General features: G+C 42.8%; 1 protein-coding gene across 1 annotated transcript in view; it reads left to right on the forward strand.

Annotated features, from left to right (window-relative positions):
• The first annotated feature begins 6,525 nt into the window (after positions 1–6,525).
• The window catches only part of RARB (retinoic acid receptor beta), a 724,626-nt gene continuing 715,086 nt past the window's right edge, over positions 6,526–16,065 (forward strand). The window contains exon 1 of the mRNA XM_077865432.1: positions 6,526–6,577. The gene's annotated coding sequence lies outside the window, so the exon portion shown is untranslated. The remainder of the gene's footprint in view (positions 6,578–16,065) is intronic.

The following is a 16,065-nucleotide window of genomic DNA, read 5'->3' on the forward strand; positions in this document are numbered from 1 at the left end:
AAGAAACCAAGATGTCCATCAGTAGGTGAATGGATAAATATACTCTAGTTCATCTGGAAAGTGGACTCTTACTCAGTGCTAAAAGACTTTGAAAAACCTTGTAAGACATGGAAGAACTTTAAAATGCATATTAATAAATGAAAGAAGTCAATCCAGAAAGGATACATATTGTATTATTCTATCTATATGACATCCTAGAAAAGGCAAAACTATGGAAACAATAAAGGATTAATGGTTGTCAGGGGTTAGACTGCTGGAAGGGAGCATAAAAGATATTTAGAACAGAGAAACAGCCCTGTATGATACTATAATGATGGATATGTGTCATTGTACATTTGCCCACCCCATAGAATGTACTACAACCAGAATGAACCATAATGTAAAAGTATGGACTTTGGGTGATAGTAATGTGCAATGTGTAGGTTCATCAATTTTAATAAACGTTATCACTTTTGTGTGGGATCTTCATAATGGGAATGTCTATGCATATGTGAAGGCAAGAGGTATATAGAAAATATGTGGGCAGCCCGGGTGGCTCAGCGGTTCAGCGCCTGCCTTTGGCCCAGAGCATGATCCTGGAGTCCTGGGATCGAGTCCCAGGTCAGGCTCCCTATATGGAGCCTGCTTCTCCCTCTGCCTGTGTCTCTGCCTCTCTCTCTCTCTCTCTGTCTCTCATGAATGAATAAATAAAATCTTAAAAAAAAAAAAGAAAATATGTATCTTTTTAAAAATTTTGCTGTGAACCTAAAACTAGGGAAAAAAAAGTCTATTTGAAAAAAAAATGAAACAAAAAACAAAAAGAAAAAAAGAAAAAGAAACTTTGAACTTATGAGCAATTACTCCCCATTCATTCCCTGCTACCACCTGCCCCTAGAAAACACTAATTTACTTTCTGTCTCCATGGATTTGCCTGTTCTGGGCCTTTCTTATATAAATCAAACCATAAAATGTGAGCCCTGGGTGTCTTCTTTCTTGAACTTAGTGTAATGGTTTGAAAGTTCATCCATGTTATAGGCTGTATCAGTACTTTATTCCTTTTTATAGCTGAATCGTGTTCTATTGTATGGAAATACCACATTTGTTTACCATTCCTTACTTTATGGACATTTGTTTTCACTTTTTGGCTATTATGAATAATGCTTTCAAAACCACTCATGTACACATTTTTGAGAGCATATGTTTCTTATTCTTTTGGGCTTACATCTAAGATTGGATTTGCTGGGTCTTTTGGTAACTCAGTGTTTAACATTTTGAGGAACTTCCAAACTGTTTTTCACAATGGCCATGCCTCTGTATATCCCCATAAGCAATGTATGAGGGTTTGAATTTCTCCACATCTTTACCAGCACTTGCTATTGTCCATCTTTATAAAAAGTATTATTATTCTTATTATACCCATCCAAGTAGATGCAAAGTGGTATCTCACTGTGGCTCTGATTTGAATTTTCCTTGACTAATGATGCTGAGCATCTTTACATGGGCTTATTGTACATTTGCAAATCTTCTTTGGAAAAATGTCTACTCAAACCTTTTGCCAACTTTAAAATTTGGTTATTTGTCTTTTTTCTGTTGAGTTGTGTTATTTATATCTTCTGCATACAAGACTCTACCAGATATATGATTTGCAAATTCTATATCTTTAAGGTTTAGTGTCCGATTAAGAAGGAAGTAGAAAACAGCCTATCTTTATGGCATTTTAGTAATGCCACGAACCACTCCACTTTTACTTTCATGATTGATGATACCACTGAGCACCCTGCATGAGATGACTATACTTTCTTGAATCTCAAACTGTAGAGCATTCATTATGTTGTATATTTTCTACCCTGACCTGATATTGATGTACACTGTGTTTAATGAATCATATTTATCACACTCAGTTTTTCCATAGGATGTACTGTGTCTCTTAGAGTCATGGTCCAAGTGGGAAATGCAACAAATGGGAATAGAATCAGCTAGAAGGCAGGTGAGGGAACTCTGACAGGAAGGAGGAAGAGAGAAAACTTGAGCTGGATTGTCCAGCTGGGCTTTGCAGAGCATGCCAAATACTGGTGAAAACCAACAGTGGGCTCCTACCATCTGCATGGTGGCAAAATGACAATGTCTGCAAAACCGGAAATCCTCTCAACTTCAGATTAGCATCTGAATCAATTTCCAACTGATGGTTGTAACAATTTCCCCAGGCGTTGAACCCATGTGCATATAACCAGAGCCAAACATTCTAAGCAAAATAAAAAAGTGTTTATATAGACATTCTAAATGAAATTACAAATGAAAGTAAGAAGAGAAACCATCCTATGCAAATTTCTAAACTAATATCTTTGTTAAAAAAGGAAAATAATTAGACTTACACATGGTATTTAACCACTTACATTATAGCTTTTCCTTTGTGCCTTGCCTTGCTAATATTTCCAACATTTCAGCGCATGTGATAATTGGGCAGGATATGTCCTCAGGCAGTGGACGAGCCTTGCCAGGCCACAACCATCCCAGCAAACACTGGTGTGGAGGCTCACCTAAGGTAGAAGAAGTTACTTGAGGACACATCACAGGAGGCAGGAGGCAGCCAGGAAAATAAATAATTCCAAATATAGCTAATTTATTGTACAAACTGAAGTGTAAACATGAAACTATTATGTTTTTCTCAAACCACTGGTCCCAAATGCGTATGTCAAATTTTTCTTTTTTACCAAGTGCGAGACCTCTTAACAGGACTTCAGGTAGATTCCCTAACTTCTGGATCACTTTTAGGTATTCACTTTCACCCATTTAAAATCCATCAAGGGGCGCCTGGGTGGTTCATTGTTTGAGCATCTGCCTTTGGCTCAGGGCATGATCCTGGGGTCCTGGGATCAAGTCCCCACATCAGGCTCCCCACAGGGAGCCTGCTTCTCCCTCTGCCTATGTCTCTGCCTCTCTCCATATGTCTTTTATGAATAAATAAATAAAATCTTAAAAAAAAAATCCACCAAGTTTACATTTCCAGTGTATCTCCAATTCAGAGCTCTGTCCCTAATCACAGGCCATGCTTAGGTCTAAGGAGCTCTAAATGGGAGGGGGCCTAGCTTGTGCTTATTTCTAAGCACCTAAGATTCAATATTTGGTTTTAGGATGTCTCTTTTTATTCTGTTTTAACCCTTCCCTTCTGGTCTTGGAAGGTGGGGGGAGGGGAGGAAGTGTATTGGAAGGGCAAATTCTCAAAATTTAACTGCTTTGGTGTGGCTTGTCACAGCTTCTCTGGCTAAGATGGGCTGGCCATCCATATATTCTCATGCCAGCATCCAAAATGCTGGCTCTCACAGGTGACAATATTAGTTGGACACTGCCAAATCAGCTGATAACTCAGCTCCATGAAAGGAGGTTGTCCAGGCTTCCTCAATACCCCTACTTTCAGAACCCATAAGATATCCCATAGCTACCTGCTGCTTTCCCAGTGTTGACCCCTCTTGGGTGGGGTTTCAGGTACTCAGCTTATGCTTGGTACAAGAGCTGGAAAAATTCACATATCAAAAGTCACGTATTGAAACAAAGTCAGTGCTCACCTCAGATACTCTCAAATCCTTTTTTAGTATTTTTGTGTGACATCCCACCTCCTCCATATTTCTGAGTTCCATTGCTTTCAATAGCAACGCTGACTTTTCTTTAAAGGACTACCCTCAAGCTACTGGAGCCTACTTAAGTACCAAGGAGTTTATTTCCCCTGGGAGGTTGTTAACCAATAAACTGTCCAGCAAAGGAATATGAATGCCCAGCTCTTTTAGCTCAGTTTGAGAGGAATTAGAGGCTAAAACTCCAGAGCTTCCCTGCAGAATGTGTCTAAGCCCTACTCACTGTGGGACTTCCCGTCCCTTGTTTGGCTTTCTCCTCTTTCCAGTTCTGCTTCCCCCTCTCCCCAATTCCCTTAGTGGTTTCCCCTGGGAGTGCTTTCTTCATAAATCACTTGCACATAAATCCTGCTCCTTGGAACCTGACGCAAGAAACCTACCCTTGACAAACAGTTCGGTAAGGATGGAGCTCTGCTCCCCTTGCCCCATGCTAGTTAATTTTAATGTGTCAATTTGACCGGATCACTTGGTGCCCAGATTTATGACTGAAAATGACTTCTGGGTATGTGTGTGACCGTGTTTCTGGAAGAGATCAGCATTTGAAGGGGTGGACTGAGTAAAGCAGATGGCCTTCCCCAGGGGGAGTGGGAATCCTCCAATCCCATGAGAGCCTGAACAGAACCAAAAGGTGGAGGAATGGATGATTTGGCCTCTCTCTGTTTAACTGCTGGAGCTGAAATGTCGGTCTTCTCCTGTCATCAGTGCTTCTAGTTCTCAGGCCTTTAGACTCTGGATGAAATGTACATGGTCACCTTCTTAATTCTCAGGACTTCAAAGTATGCCACTGGGTGCTTGAGACAGGAGATGGGGCTTCTCAGCCTCCATAATAATGTGAGCCAATAACATAATAATTCTCTCTAGCTCTCTATCTCATCTCTCTCCTTTTATTTCCTATTGGTTTTGTTGCTCTGCAGAACCTTAACACACCTCCTCTCTTTACCCTGTCATCTCTTTCCTTTTATTAAAATTTTTTTTTTTACTTATTTGAGAAAGAAAGAGAGAGAGAGTGAGCAGGGTGGAGTGGGGCAGAGAGGGGCAGAGGGAGAGGGATTGGCAGACTCCCGCTGAGCATGGAGCCCAACATGGGGCTCAATTCCAGGCCCCTGAGATCATGACCTGAGTAGACACCAAGAGTCGGTCGCTGACCACGCAGATGCCCCCTGCCATCTCTTTTAAATGTTCTTTTTGATTAATTTCTGAGACCTGAGCAGCAGTTATTGGTCCTTCCTCCCTCCTTTCCTTTTTTTAATTCTTTTTTTTTTGGGGGGGGGGTGTTATTCTTCCCCTTTCCAAACTCCCATCTAGAATAAGCCCTGTGATGCCAGATTTCTAGTTCTTTCTCTCACAACACTCATACAATTGGGGGCGGGTGCTAAACTGTTTCAAGTTTTTGATGGACTGGTTGTCTTGATAGTGATGCTCTCCTTTCATTACTTAAAATGGTAATGTTATTAGTGCTGGGAGCAAGTTGCCATTTTTGACGAAAACAGAACGTGACAGGAATGGAAAAGAGGTTTCATGAAGGTCCACCTGTTCTGGATATAGATGATCAGGCTTCCTTGAAGGCCCAAGCTTCTGGCTTCCAATTCTACCCAAAAGAACACTTCAAAGCCAGAATCAGTTTCTAGAGCTAGCGGTGGAAACCAAAGCAGTCCCCTCCTTTCCTCCTTCTGACAAGCCATCAGCAGTTTCTCTGATGGCTTGTATTAGTATTTACTAATGTCTGAAGCTCTGGAAAATAGAGTAGAAAAAGGGTAGAGTGACATGACAAATAAAATGGTAAGGTGACTAAACAGCCAACTTTTATTTGGTTTTTAGAGTTTGAGCCAAGTGATGCCTCAGGAAGTTGAAAGAAGAAGCCTGGACAACAATGGGATGATTAAAATGGCTACATTGGCAGGGGATGGTTCCCCTTGTCTCTGATACATAGCACTTATGAATGAAAGTGCTCTGCATCCCAGTGGCTCTCCTTTTGAACTGGCTCATCCATTACTGGGGTAATGATTTTCCATCTGGGCAACAGCAAAGCCAAAGGCTTATTACACAGGCAACATAAAGTTAAAAAGACATTATGAATAAAACGTTGGCTCATGACGGCTTTTGCCAACTCTTCTTCTGAGAAGACTGTCTGATGCCGACACGTGTTTATTACACTTAATAATGTTTACATAATTCTTCCTTGAGCTCATTAGAGCTGTCAGATCAGAAGTAAATGTGTTCCCCCCTCTGTTTATCTCTAAAGACTTCGCAGTCAATAAAGCAAGATGAATGACATCCAGGGCGCAGACAGCGTACTCTCGGGCTTTGCAAATGCTGCCAAGTTAAACCTTCAGTTCGAGTGGGCTCCTGGATGCTAGGACTGCATCTGATCAACCCCTCAGTTCTCTGAGCAAAAGAGTAGTGCTTCTACAACTTTAATGTGCTTGGAATCGTCCCAGGAGCTCGCTAAAATACTTACTGTTAGGTCTTGTCCCTAGAGATTCTGATTCCGTTGATTTGGGATGGGGCCCAGAAATGTGCATTTCTAGCAAGCTCTCGGGAGGTGCTGATTCTGTTCCAGCGTGGACCATACTTGCCCTGTTCTAGAGGTCGTTTCAATCATCTCGTTTGTGTGTGTGAGGGGGGATCCCCCTCGACAATTCGGGGCTTCCTAGTCTATGCAATGCATCAGCAGCAGCGGCCACTCCGGCAGCGGAGGCAGGAGCCAGGGGCAGCGGGAGCTGCGGGCGGCACAGCGCGCGTGCAAACCGCACGGGGCCCGCGTGGCTCTGGGGGGCTGTGGGCCAGCGTGGAGGGGCGGGGCCTGGCGCTCGGGGGCGGGGCCTGGCGCTCGGGGGCGGGGCCTGGCGCTCGGGGGCGGGGCGCCCGGCGCCGGCTCCCGCTGCCTGCTCTCGGCGGCGGCGGCGGCGGCAGGGGCTGAGGGCACAGCCAGCGGGCGGCGCGCCGCGGACTCCCAGGCAGCCCGCGGAAAGGTAAAGCCGGGAGAGCGCGCTGGCGGGGCCTCCTGCCGGCAGCGGCTGTCCGAGTCCCGGAGCGTCCCCGGCGCCCCGAGCTGCGTCTGGGCTCGCAGGGTATTTGCACAGCATCCCGGGACCGCTGCCGAGCCAGGGTTTTGCGTGTGCTGCGGCGGGGCCGGGGCTGGGGGCTCGGGGTCCGCAGCGGGAGCCTGCGGCCATCCCAGGACACCGGGACTCGGAGACAACTTTGCGCAGCGGTCCTCTCCCAAGTTCCCTTTATTGCTATTGTCTTAGCGCCTCCCGGCTGACAGTCTCCCCGGACTCCAGCTTTGTTCTCGTCAGGCCAAACCCGCGGTCCCCCAGGGCGTGAACCCGGGAGTCGTTGGCAAGTGGCACCTGCCAGCCGGGTCCGCCCAGGCTCCCTTCGCATCCCCGGAGACCCAGGGCTGCCCTGCGCTGCGCGCCGGGAGACGTGGCGCCCGCGGGGGCGCGGTGCTCGCCCCACTCCCCGGCGTGGTCTGGGTTACCCGCTAGGGCGTGCAGCCTCTGGGAGGCGCGTGATTTGGGGCTGGAGAAAGGGCGAGAAAAAGTTTGGAGCCTCGGCGGGGGCTCAGGAGCCGGCAGCGCTGGGCTGCACATGGCAGGAGTTGGAGAGAGCGCCGGGGGCTGGCGCCAGGCAGAGGGACACGGACGGAGGGGGAGCCCTGGAGGCCGGGCTTAGGAGCTCGACTGTCGCAGACGCGGGGCCAGGTGTAATTGCAGAGAAGGTGGGCGAAAAAGAGGCAGAGAACTGTACTAGGGATAGACGTAATTGCAGTGTACCTAGTGTGCACCCCCCCCCTTCAGGTGTTTTTTGGGAAAAACAAACAAACAAACAAACCCTGTGCCATGGGATGCCTTCTTGAACCTGAACTCCTGGAGGTGGGGGGCGGAGATGGGGGGAGGGATAAGTTTCACCTAGCTCTAGGGCTACTGGCTTTGAAAGCGAACAGGTGACAGAAGACTTCTGTGTGTGTGTGTGTGCTTGTGTGTGTGTGCGCGCGCGCGCAGCGGCGGGGGGATGCTGGACCGCCCGTGGAGCCCCCCCCCGCCCCCCCGCCCCCAGCTCGCCACTGCGCTGAGTTTTCCTGTCCCTCCTCGCCCGAGGCTGCCAGGCGAGAGGCTAAGCGATGGTCTCGGAGTGGAGCAGACAAAAGGGTGCACTTGGTGCACCCTCCGAGGGCGAGGCGGCTGGTGTGTGTGTGTGTGTGTGTGTGTGTGTGTGTGTGTGTGTGTGTGTGGAGGGCATCCCCTTCCTGCCAGCCAGAGAGAAAGCAGGTAGCGGAGAGAGGAGCTCAGAAGGGAGAAAGGTGAGATGGAGCACGGGAGAAGAAACAACGGGAGGAAGCAGGAGGGCAGGGATCTGAAAGCATCTTGCCTGATGGGCTGTAAAATTATAAGTTAATCTTAAAAAAGAGATGTCGGGTGGGGACCCTGGAGCTAAAATTTTAGAGAATGGGGGCACATTTAGTTTGATGAATAAAGGTGAGCGGTGTTCAAGGAAGTCTGAAACCAGCGCCAAAGTTTATTGCTGGTTTTAGCTAACCTCCTTGACACATCTTTCCAGCACCTACTCTGGAAGTACCTTTTGACTGTCAGAAAGAAGTAAAAGGCATATATACACAAATAAAATGCAACTAAAATGAAGTTTAAATGAAGCTTTGAGCAGGATTAAATGGCTTGTGTAACTGCTGAATGTTGCTAAAGTACTGTCAGGGCTATAAAATAGCCAGGCAAAAATAAAGGAAAAAAATAATTGTAACAAGAAAATGAAGGCTTTACAAGAACTTCCGTAATGAACACATAACAATTGATGGTATGATGCAGTAATTATTTTCGTATTTACGCCATTAACGATTGTAATTTAACGTTAATGTCCTGGTATTTTATTCCTTCTCATTTGCAGACAAAAGCACATCTGAGACACCATCAGGGAGTAATTTGGTAATATAAAGTCATGAATAGAAAACACTAAACCATGCTCAGAACTCTGACAACATAAAGCGTGAAACAAAATAACCTCATTTGCTGTTTATTATCTGTCTTTATAATTCTGTTTACCATCATTTGCATAAATGAATAGCTAAATTGTATAGTATATCCTTTTTAGGAAAAAAAATACTTGATGCTTATAGATATACTGGCGGGTGAGACTAGTAGGTAACCCTTATATTGAGCAAGAAAGGGATAGAAAAAAAACTTTGTGGGATTAGAAGTCATCTGGAAATAATCAGAATGCAAATTCAGCCTACTTTAGGCATTCTTATTTTATTTAACTTGGTGCAAGTAGTTTTTAACAATATATATGTAATTAGTCAGTGGGCAGCCCTTAGACTTCTTTCCTAGCTAATCTTAACCAAACCAAACCAAGCCAAACCAAACCAAACCAAAGTACTGTACCTTACATCATGCAACAATTTTGTTAACCTGAAAAACTCTTTTTTTTTCTATTTCTATGTCCAAAGGGTAAATTTTCTAAAATTGAGAAGGAAGGAATTTATTGGAGGAAGCTCAAAAACAAAATTCTTTCAGCAGAAACTTAAATTATTAACATTTTGAGACAAACATCAGAGTTCACACATCTTAAAATGATTGTGGATTACTTTAACTTTAGGATCTTTGCTAAAAGTGCCTTACTCATATGATAAAGAGAACAATTAATAACTGTATTCAAAAGGCTCTGAAGTAACATGCCAGCAAAACAGCTGAGCAAAACATGTAGTGGTTGGGAGGGATCAGTCAATCACATGAATGTTTTAAAAAAAATCCATTTATTTTTGTGAGGCACAGAGAATATCGCAATGATGGAATGCCCTTTTCCCTTTCCATACAGATACACTGGTATCATGTGGAACAGCACATAAAATCCGTATTACCTGAGAAGGGATTCCATGTGGGAATAAGGACCTTGTATGTATTTTAAGCTCTGGGGAAATAAAATAGTAAGTGACAAGCAAGCTTTTCATTACGGTGGGACGGGTGATTGCATAAGATTAGGGCAAGTTCTTATCAGTTTTGCTGGTTACAAACTTGGCAAATGCAATTTTGTGAACAAACTACATTTTGAGTATAGGTTTAATTACTCTTTTCACTCTTAAAGAAAGTCACTACTCCTCTATTACCACTTTTATATGATAAATATTTCAGAGGCTCCCCAATTTCTCTATATTTCTATTGTTCTTTAAATCCCTGTTCTGTAGAGAAGTTCTGTTTTAAAGGCTAGAAAGTCTGACTTTTGGTTAATTCATGGATTTCTCTATTTTTTAAATATTTTATTTATTTATTCGTGAGAGACACACAGAGAGAGGCAGAGACATAGACAGAGGGAGAAGTAGGCTCCCTATGGGGAGCCTGATGTGAGACTTGATCCTGGGAGCCAGGATCATGACCTGAGTGGAAGGCAGATACTCAACCACTGAGCCACCCACGCACTCCTAATTCATTCATTTCTATGACACATTTACTCGGTCCCTATTATTAACTACCGGATATTGCAGTAGGTGCCAGGGATTCAAGGATGAGTTTAGACTCAGTCCTGGTACTTAGAAAGTGAGGGAGGCACTTATTGGATAAATACATGTAATAAAGTGCAGTAAGTGGCAGTCTATCCTAGGGCTTTGGAATGAGATAGACTGGGCTCAACTTTCAGCTCTGCTTCATACCAGCTGTGAGTCCTTGATCAAGTTTTTAGACCTCTCTGAGCCTCAATTTTATTATCTGGTAAATGAAGGGAAATAATACCTCTCTAGACCCCAGCATTGGGAAGATTACATGTCAACATATTTTAATCTCTTCCATCTTTTTTTGTTAAAAGACCTTATTTATTCATGAGAGACACAGAGGGAGGCAGAGACACATGCAGAGGGAGAAGCAGGCGCCCTGTGAGGAGCCTGATGGGGGACTTGATCCTAGGACCCCGGAATCACGACCTGAACCAAAGGCAGATGCTCAACCACTGAGCCACCCAGGTGCCCTGTCTTCCATCTTGAAAACAAACCCTGAATCCCACACTTCTCAACATCCCTCACTTCTTTACTCTATGTCCTTATCAGATTTCTGGTGAGGCTTGTCTGTCTAAGCCGTCTTCACTTTCTCTCTCCTTTTTTGTGCATCCCACTCTAAAATGACTGCTGCCTCCACCACTTACAGAAACAACTTTGATTGAGATCAGCTGTGGCCACTATGTGGCCTGATCCAGTGAGCTGTATTCTTATTCAATTTCTGGGAGCATTTGAAAGAATTGGCTGGTCCCTATCCCTTCAAAAGTTATCTTTTCTTGGCACCGGTGACTCTGGTATGGCTTCTGTCACACTGTACATCTCTATTTTTCCTCATTAGGCTTTTATTATTTCTCAGCTAGCTCCTCTTTCTGTCTCCAAATGAAGATGGGAATCCTTCCAATCTTGGGAGTCTACCCTGGGCCCTCTTCTTAGCTCCCCAGCCTCCTCCTGCCTTTAAGTAGTTTTTTCCATTCTCATGGCTCTAACTCTTATCTATATGCTGACTCAGTTTATTTGTTCATTCCTGGCCTCTGAGCTCCAGAAGCATCTATTCAGCCATCTGCTTCTCTGATGTTTCCTAAGCATTTCCAACTTCTTCCATTAGAAATTAAATCTGTATTACTTCTACCACAATACACCAAATTTATTCTTCCTTCAATCTTTCTCATTTGGGGGAATGGTACTACCATACATCCAGTTGTGCATTTCAGGATCTTTACCCCTTTGCCACCAACATGGCACCAACGTATTTCTTAATTCATCATGTACTTTGTGTTCTGGGTGGGTGTTTACCTGATACACACAGATAAACCTGACGGTATTGATAGTTTATAGTGAGTAACTCTTCTGATGCAATGCCCTGGCCATACCAGCTAAGATATATATATTACTGTTATTCCTGTATTTACCTTCCTATGTCCATTCCCATTTCAACCTATAGGGTCCAGGTCAATAACACCCCTCACCTATATTTGTGTCCAGATATCCAGATATGATAGAGTTGTAAATGATTAATATCACTCTTTAAAGTTAAACGGACTTGCATTTTGTATGTTGTATGAAATACATTTTAAACAATTGAGTGTTAGGACATTGGACATCAATAAAGAAAGGCATCTGCTTGGCAAGGTATCCCATCAATTTAATGCTAAGTGGTAGGATACCTTATAAGGAGAAAGTCCTTTAGGGGAAGGCAAATATCCTTGGTTGGATTCTATACTGACATGACAAATTATGGAATTTTAGGTTGTCAACATTTTGCCAAATTTGGAATACCTTTCCTGCATTTAATTTTAGGAAAGGGAAGTCAGATAAAGTTGTAAGTAGGCTTAAGTAATTGTAATCTTTAATGGTCTGTCTTTCTGTTCGTTTCTTTGTGTTTGGCCAACAGAGTAGATTTAATCAAAAAGCTAATCTAGAAACGTAAGAGACTGAGTATAAGGCATGTTAGTTGTGGATATACAGATTTTTTGACAAATAGAAAATGAAAGCAAAATAACTGGATGAGATGAGGTGTATGGTCAGTTCACCCCAGAACTGTTTGAAATTCCAGCCTTGTCCACTTTGGTCCACTTACAAGTGTTCTTAGCAAAACAAGCATCTTTGAGTACTCTTCACTCTGTATTCATTCCCTTTGGAGTTATGAAGTGTTACTTCAACAGGGGTGGCAATGATGTACATCCATGTTACCATGTAAACAAGACTCAAATGATCACTCCATGCTGTCATTGGAACTCAAAGATCAAGAAAAGTCTAAGTTTTAATTTTCTAGAGGTAGAGGCATTTCCCTTTATAAAAGAGAGACAGGGATGCAAGAATTGGTTCAATTGTAAATGCACTTCATATTCTCTGGTAGTTTTACAGTGCTGGCCCTGCCTTTAACCTTTGGATGACACTGGGCTGCAGTGTTGGCCTTCTAGGAATCTTCTTTACTCACTTCTTTCTTGCTTCTCTCTCACTAGTATTTCCTTCCCTCTTCAGTGCTTCTCTTTTACTTCACTTTCTCTTAGTCCTTTCCTTTCTTACTCCCCTTCCTCTTTCCCTCATCTTTTGTCTTTTTTCATGTTCTTTTTATAAGCAACACCAAACAGAAGAGAAAGATCTACATGAGTTTTTGTCCCTGCTCTTATCATCACGGTAGGATTTAATTTACCACGTTGCCCCTGCCTTTTGTACTTGGCGGTCTTTGCAACCATTACCTCAGACTTACCTCCAGAATAAGTGAGATACCTTAAGGTATCTTAAGATTCTTGCCCCGTTTCCCCTCTGTCAACAAATAAACATGTAAGGTGGAAGAAAGGGATTGGTAAATTACCTTGTGGATCCATGCTACGACATTCTAGAGTGACCTTTTCTCAAGAAGTAGTCTTTATTACCAGGTGATAGAAAGGTAGCAAAGCCTGCTTCCTGAGCCCAGGTACCATTTTGGAAGATGCATGTCCATCTTCACAATGATGATGACAGCTAGAATAATGGCCTAAATGACAGTGACTAATATCTATTGAGTGTTTGCTATGTGCCAGACTCTGTGTTAAATGTTTGATATGTGTGGTTTTATTTATTCCTCACTCTCAGTAGGCCTGTATTATAGGTGAGGAAACATTAAACAAGGTTAAATTACTTAAACAAAGATTGCAGGATTAAAAGCATGGGATTGACAACTCAGATCTTCTGAGCTGTCGTGCTCTATACTGCAAAAGAGGCACTTCCTCAGCAGCACCCAGATCCTGTATCTATGAATACATTCATATTGAGTGAGCTGCTGGAATGCTCCAAAGCCATGATATCAAAGAGATGATGTGTGCGGGGTGTGGCATTCATTGGTCCCATGGGTGCAACTGGTATAGATCAGTTGGGTAAATCTTAAGGTTAGATATTTCACAGGAAAGCATGGTAAAAGCAGCTCATCATAATCTGTCTCTCTAGTGTGATTAGTGGGGAAGCCTAAAAACTAGTGGGATTTGTAGAGTGAGATAACATTAGCACAACAGGCTTTGGAAGAATCTTAAGAGATTTAAGTGGCTCCCTGCTTTTCTTTGTCACTCTCAAGGCAATGTGCTTGTTCATTTTGGGGTACACATAGTCTTCAGTGAGAATGAATGCTATAAAACACTAGGTTTGAGCAGAGGAGAAATAAGAGGTCATTATGTAGGTGAAATGAGCCTTGATCAAGGAGTGATCAAACAGAGGTGATTGCAGTTAGTGTTCTCTTTGATTCTTCGCAGAAACCATGCTCCATGATGTTATACACAGAGAGGGACTGAGTATAAAGGAGACAACCATTGGCATTTAGTGTTGAATGTCTTACAAGGGACTCTAAAATGAATCCTGTGCTCCAACAAAGTTCATTAGGCAACTTAGTTTGGATTACATGGAGAACATGGGCAGTCAGAAAACATTAGTATCCCAGTAACTTCCTGATTGCTGACCTTGTGTCTCCCAGGCCTCATATAGTAAATAGATTACCCTTTTTTTCAAATGTTACTCAGAATATGACACTTACAGTGTGAGGGTCCTCCAGTGGCTTCCCACCTCTCACTCTTACTAAAAGCCCAAGATCACAGTAGCCCAGGAGACTTCATGATCTAGCCCTCTGTTATCCTTCTGACTTCATCTGCTGATTTCCTTTGTTGAGTGAATGAATGAATGACACTTGAGGAAGCCAGGGGCTATCCAAGGTGCTCAGTCATATTGTTGAATAGATAAGGAAGGAGGGACTTCCTGTTTTAATGGGGACACTAGAGAAATTAAGGTTAGAAATCAAAGGCATAGGAACAATCTAGTGAGTAGGTAAATAAAGATAAAAATTAGTATATCAGAACAGCTGGATCCTGACTTAAGAGTTTTCATCACTTATTTTTTCATTCATTTAATGAGTATTTATTGAACATCTACTTTATACCAGGCACTAGTGTAAAGGCTACATGTACATCAATGAACAGGAATGTGTGGCTGACATGCTATTAAGAGACATATATTACAATAAAGTGGACACATAAAACTATAATTTTAGGTAACAGTACATCCTATGAAGAATATTAGCATACAGTTACAGGAAGATATGTTCTACAGATCCCATATCTTCCTGGCTTTAAACACTGAGTAATGTGGTCATCTGTCCCCCTCTCTCCTGCGCTGAAAATGGTACTGCTTTCCGAGATGAATACAGTTTAAACAATCTTATATTGAGTGACTATATTGTAATGTCTTCCTTAAGATTTTCTTCACTAGTAAAATAAGGCTTACTTTTAAGGTATTTAAAAAACAGAGCTTGACAAAAGAAGGTCCCAAATTGATGGTCTATGAATGTGCTCTGCATTTGATTTTAAAACTGTAGCAAATGTCTCACTGATACAATGGCAACTGTGGTATTCTTTTGATAAATAATTTAATAAAGAAGTCAAATTTAGAGTAGAGAGCTCTTTCTTGCCAAACACATCAATACATTCAACATTATAGTTAAAAGAGATAATTCTGAAAAATTTAATTTGAAGAGGTTCAGTTTCCATGTGATTTATACATTACTTACTTAATTTTCTCAGTATCAATTTTAGCCCGTTTATTTTTCAGTTTGTGTTAATTTGTTGTGGCAGGGATAGAAAATGGATACAGGCTCCAAATCAATATGATTGGCTTAGAAACATAAATGATTAATGACAATGTCACATCAACAAAGAAATAATGATTGCTATGGATGAAGCATTCAGACCCTTTCTGATACTATCTACTGGGGTCACTAGTGACCATGGGACCTGTATTAGTTTTCTATCACTGCCTTAACAAATTAACACGCACTTACTGGCTTATAACATCACCAGTTTATTATGCCAGTTTCTGTAGGTGAGAAGTCTAGGCATGCAGGCATGACTGATACTCTGTTTAGGATGTCACAAGACAAAAAAAAAAAAAAGATTTTGGCCATCCTGAGCTTTTAGCTGAAAGTTTTGGGAAGGCATTTGCTTCCAGGCTCGTTCATGTTGTTGGCAGAATTAATTTCCATTGGCTGTAGGACTGAGGTCCCTGTTTCCTTGCTGGCTGTCAGCTGGAGATCGTTCTCAACTTCTTAAGGCAGCTCTTGGCTCATGGACCCTTCTGTCTTCAAAACCAACAACAATGAGTTCAGCCCGTCTCTTCAAATATCTGACTTCTTCTTTTCCTACTTCTCATCTGCCTTCCAGCAGAGGACGTTCTCTGTTTCATGAGGGCTCACATGATTAGACTGGGCTCATCCAGATAATTCCAAGATAATCTCCCTATTATAAGGTAAACTGATTAAAAAAAAGATTACTGAAGATTTTATTCTTTTATTTGAGGGAGCAAGAGAGAATGTGGGAGTTAGGGGAGGGGTAGAGGGAGAGGGACAAGCTGACTCACACACACTGAGCTTGGAGCCCTGTGTAGGGCTGGATCCCACAACTCTGAGATCATGCCCTGATTCAGATGCTTAACTGACTGAGCCACTGA

This window comes from Canis aureus, chromosome 22 (genome assembly GCF_053574225.1).
Source record: "Canis aureus isolate CA01 chromosome 22, VMU_Caureus_v.1.0, whole genome shotgun sequence".
Taxonomy (NCBI): domain Eukaryota; kingdom Metazoa; phylum Chordata; class Mammalia; order Carnivora; family Canidae; genus Canis; species Canis aureus.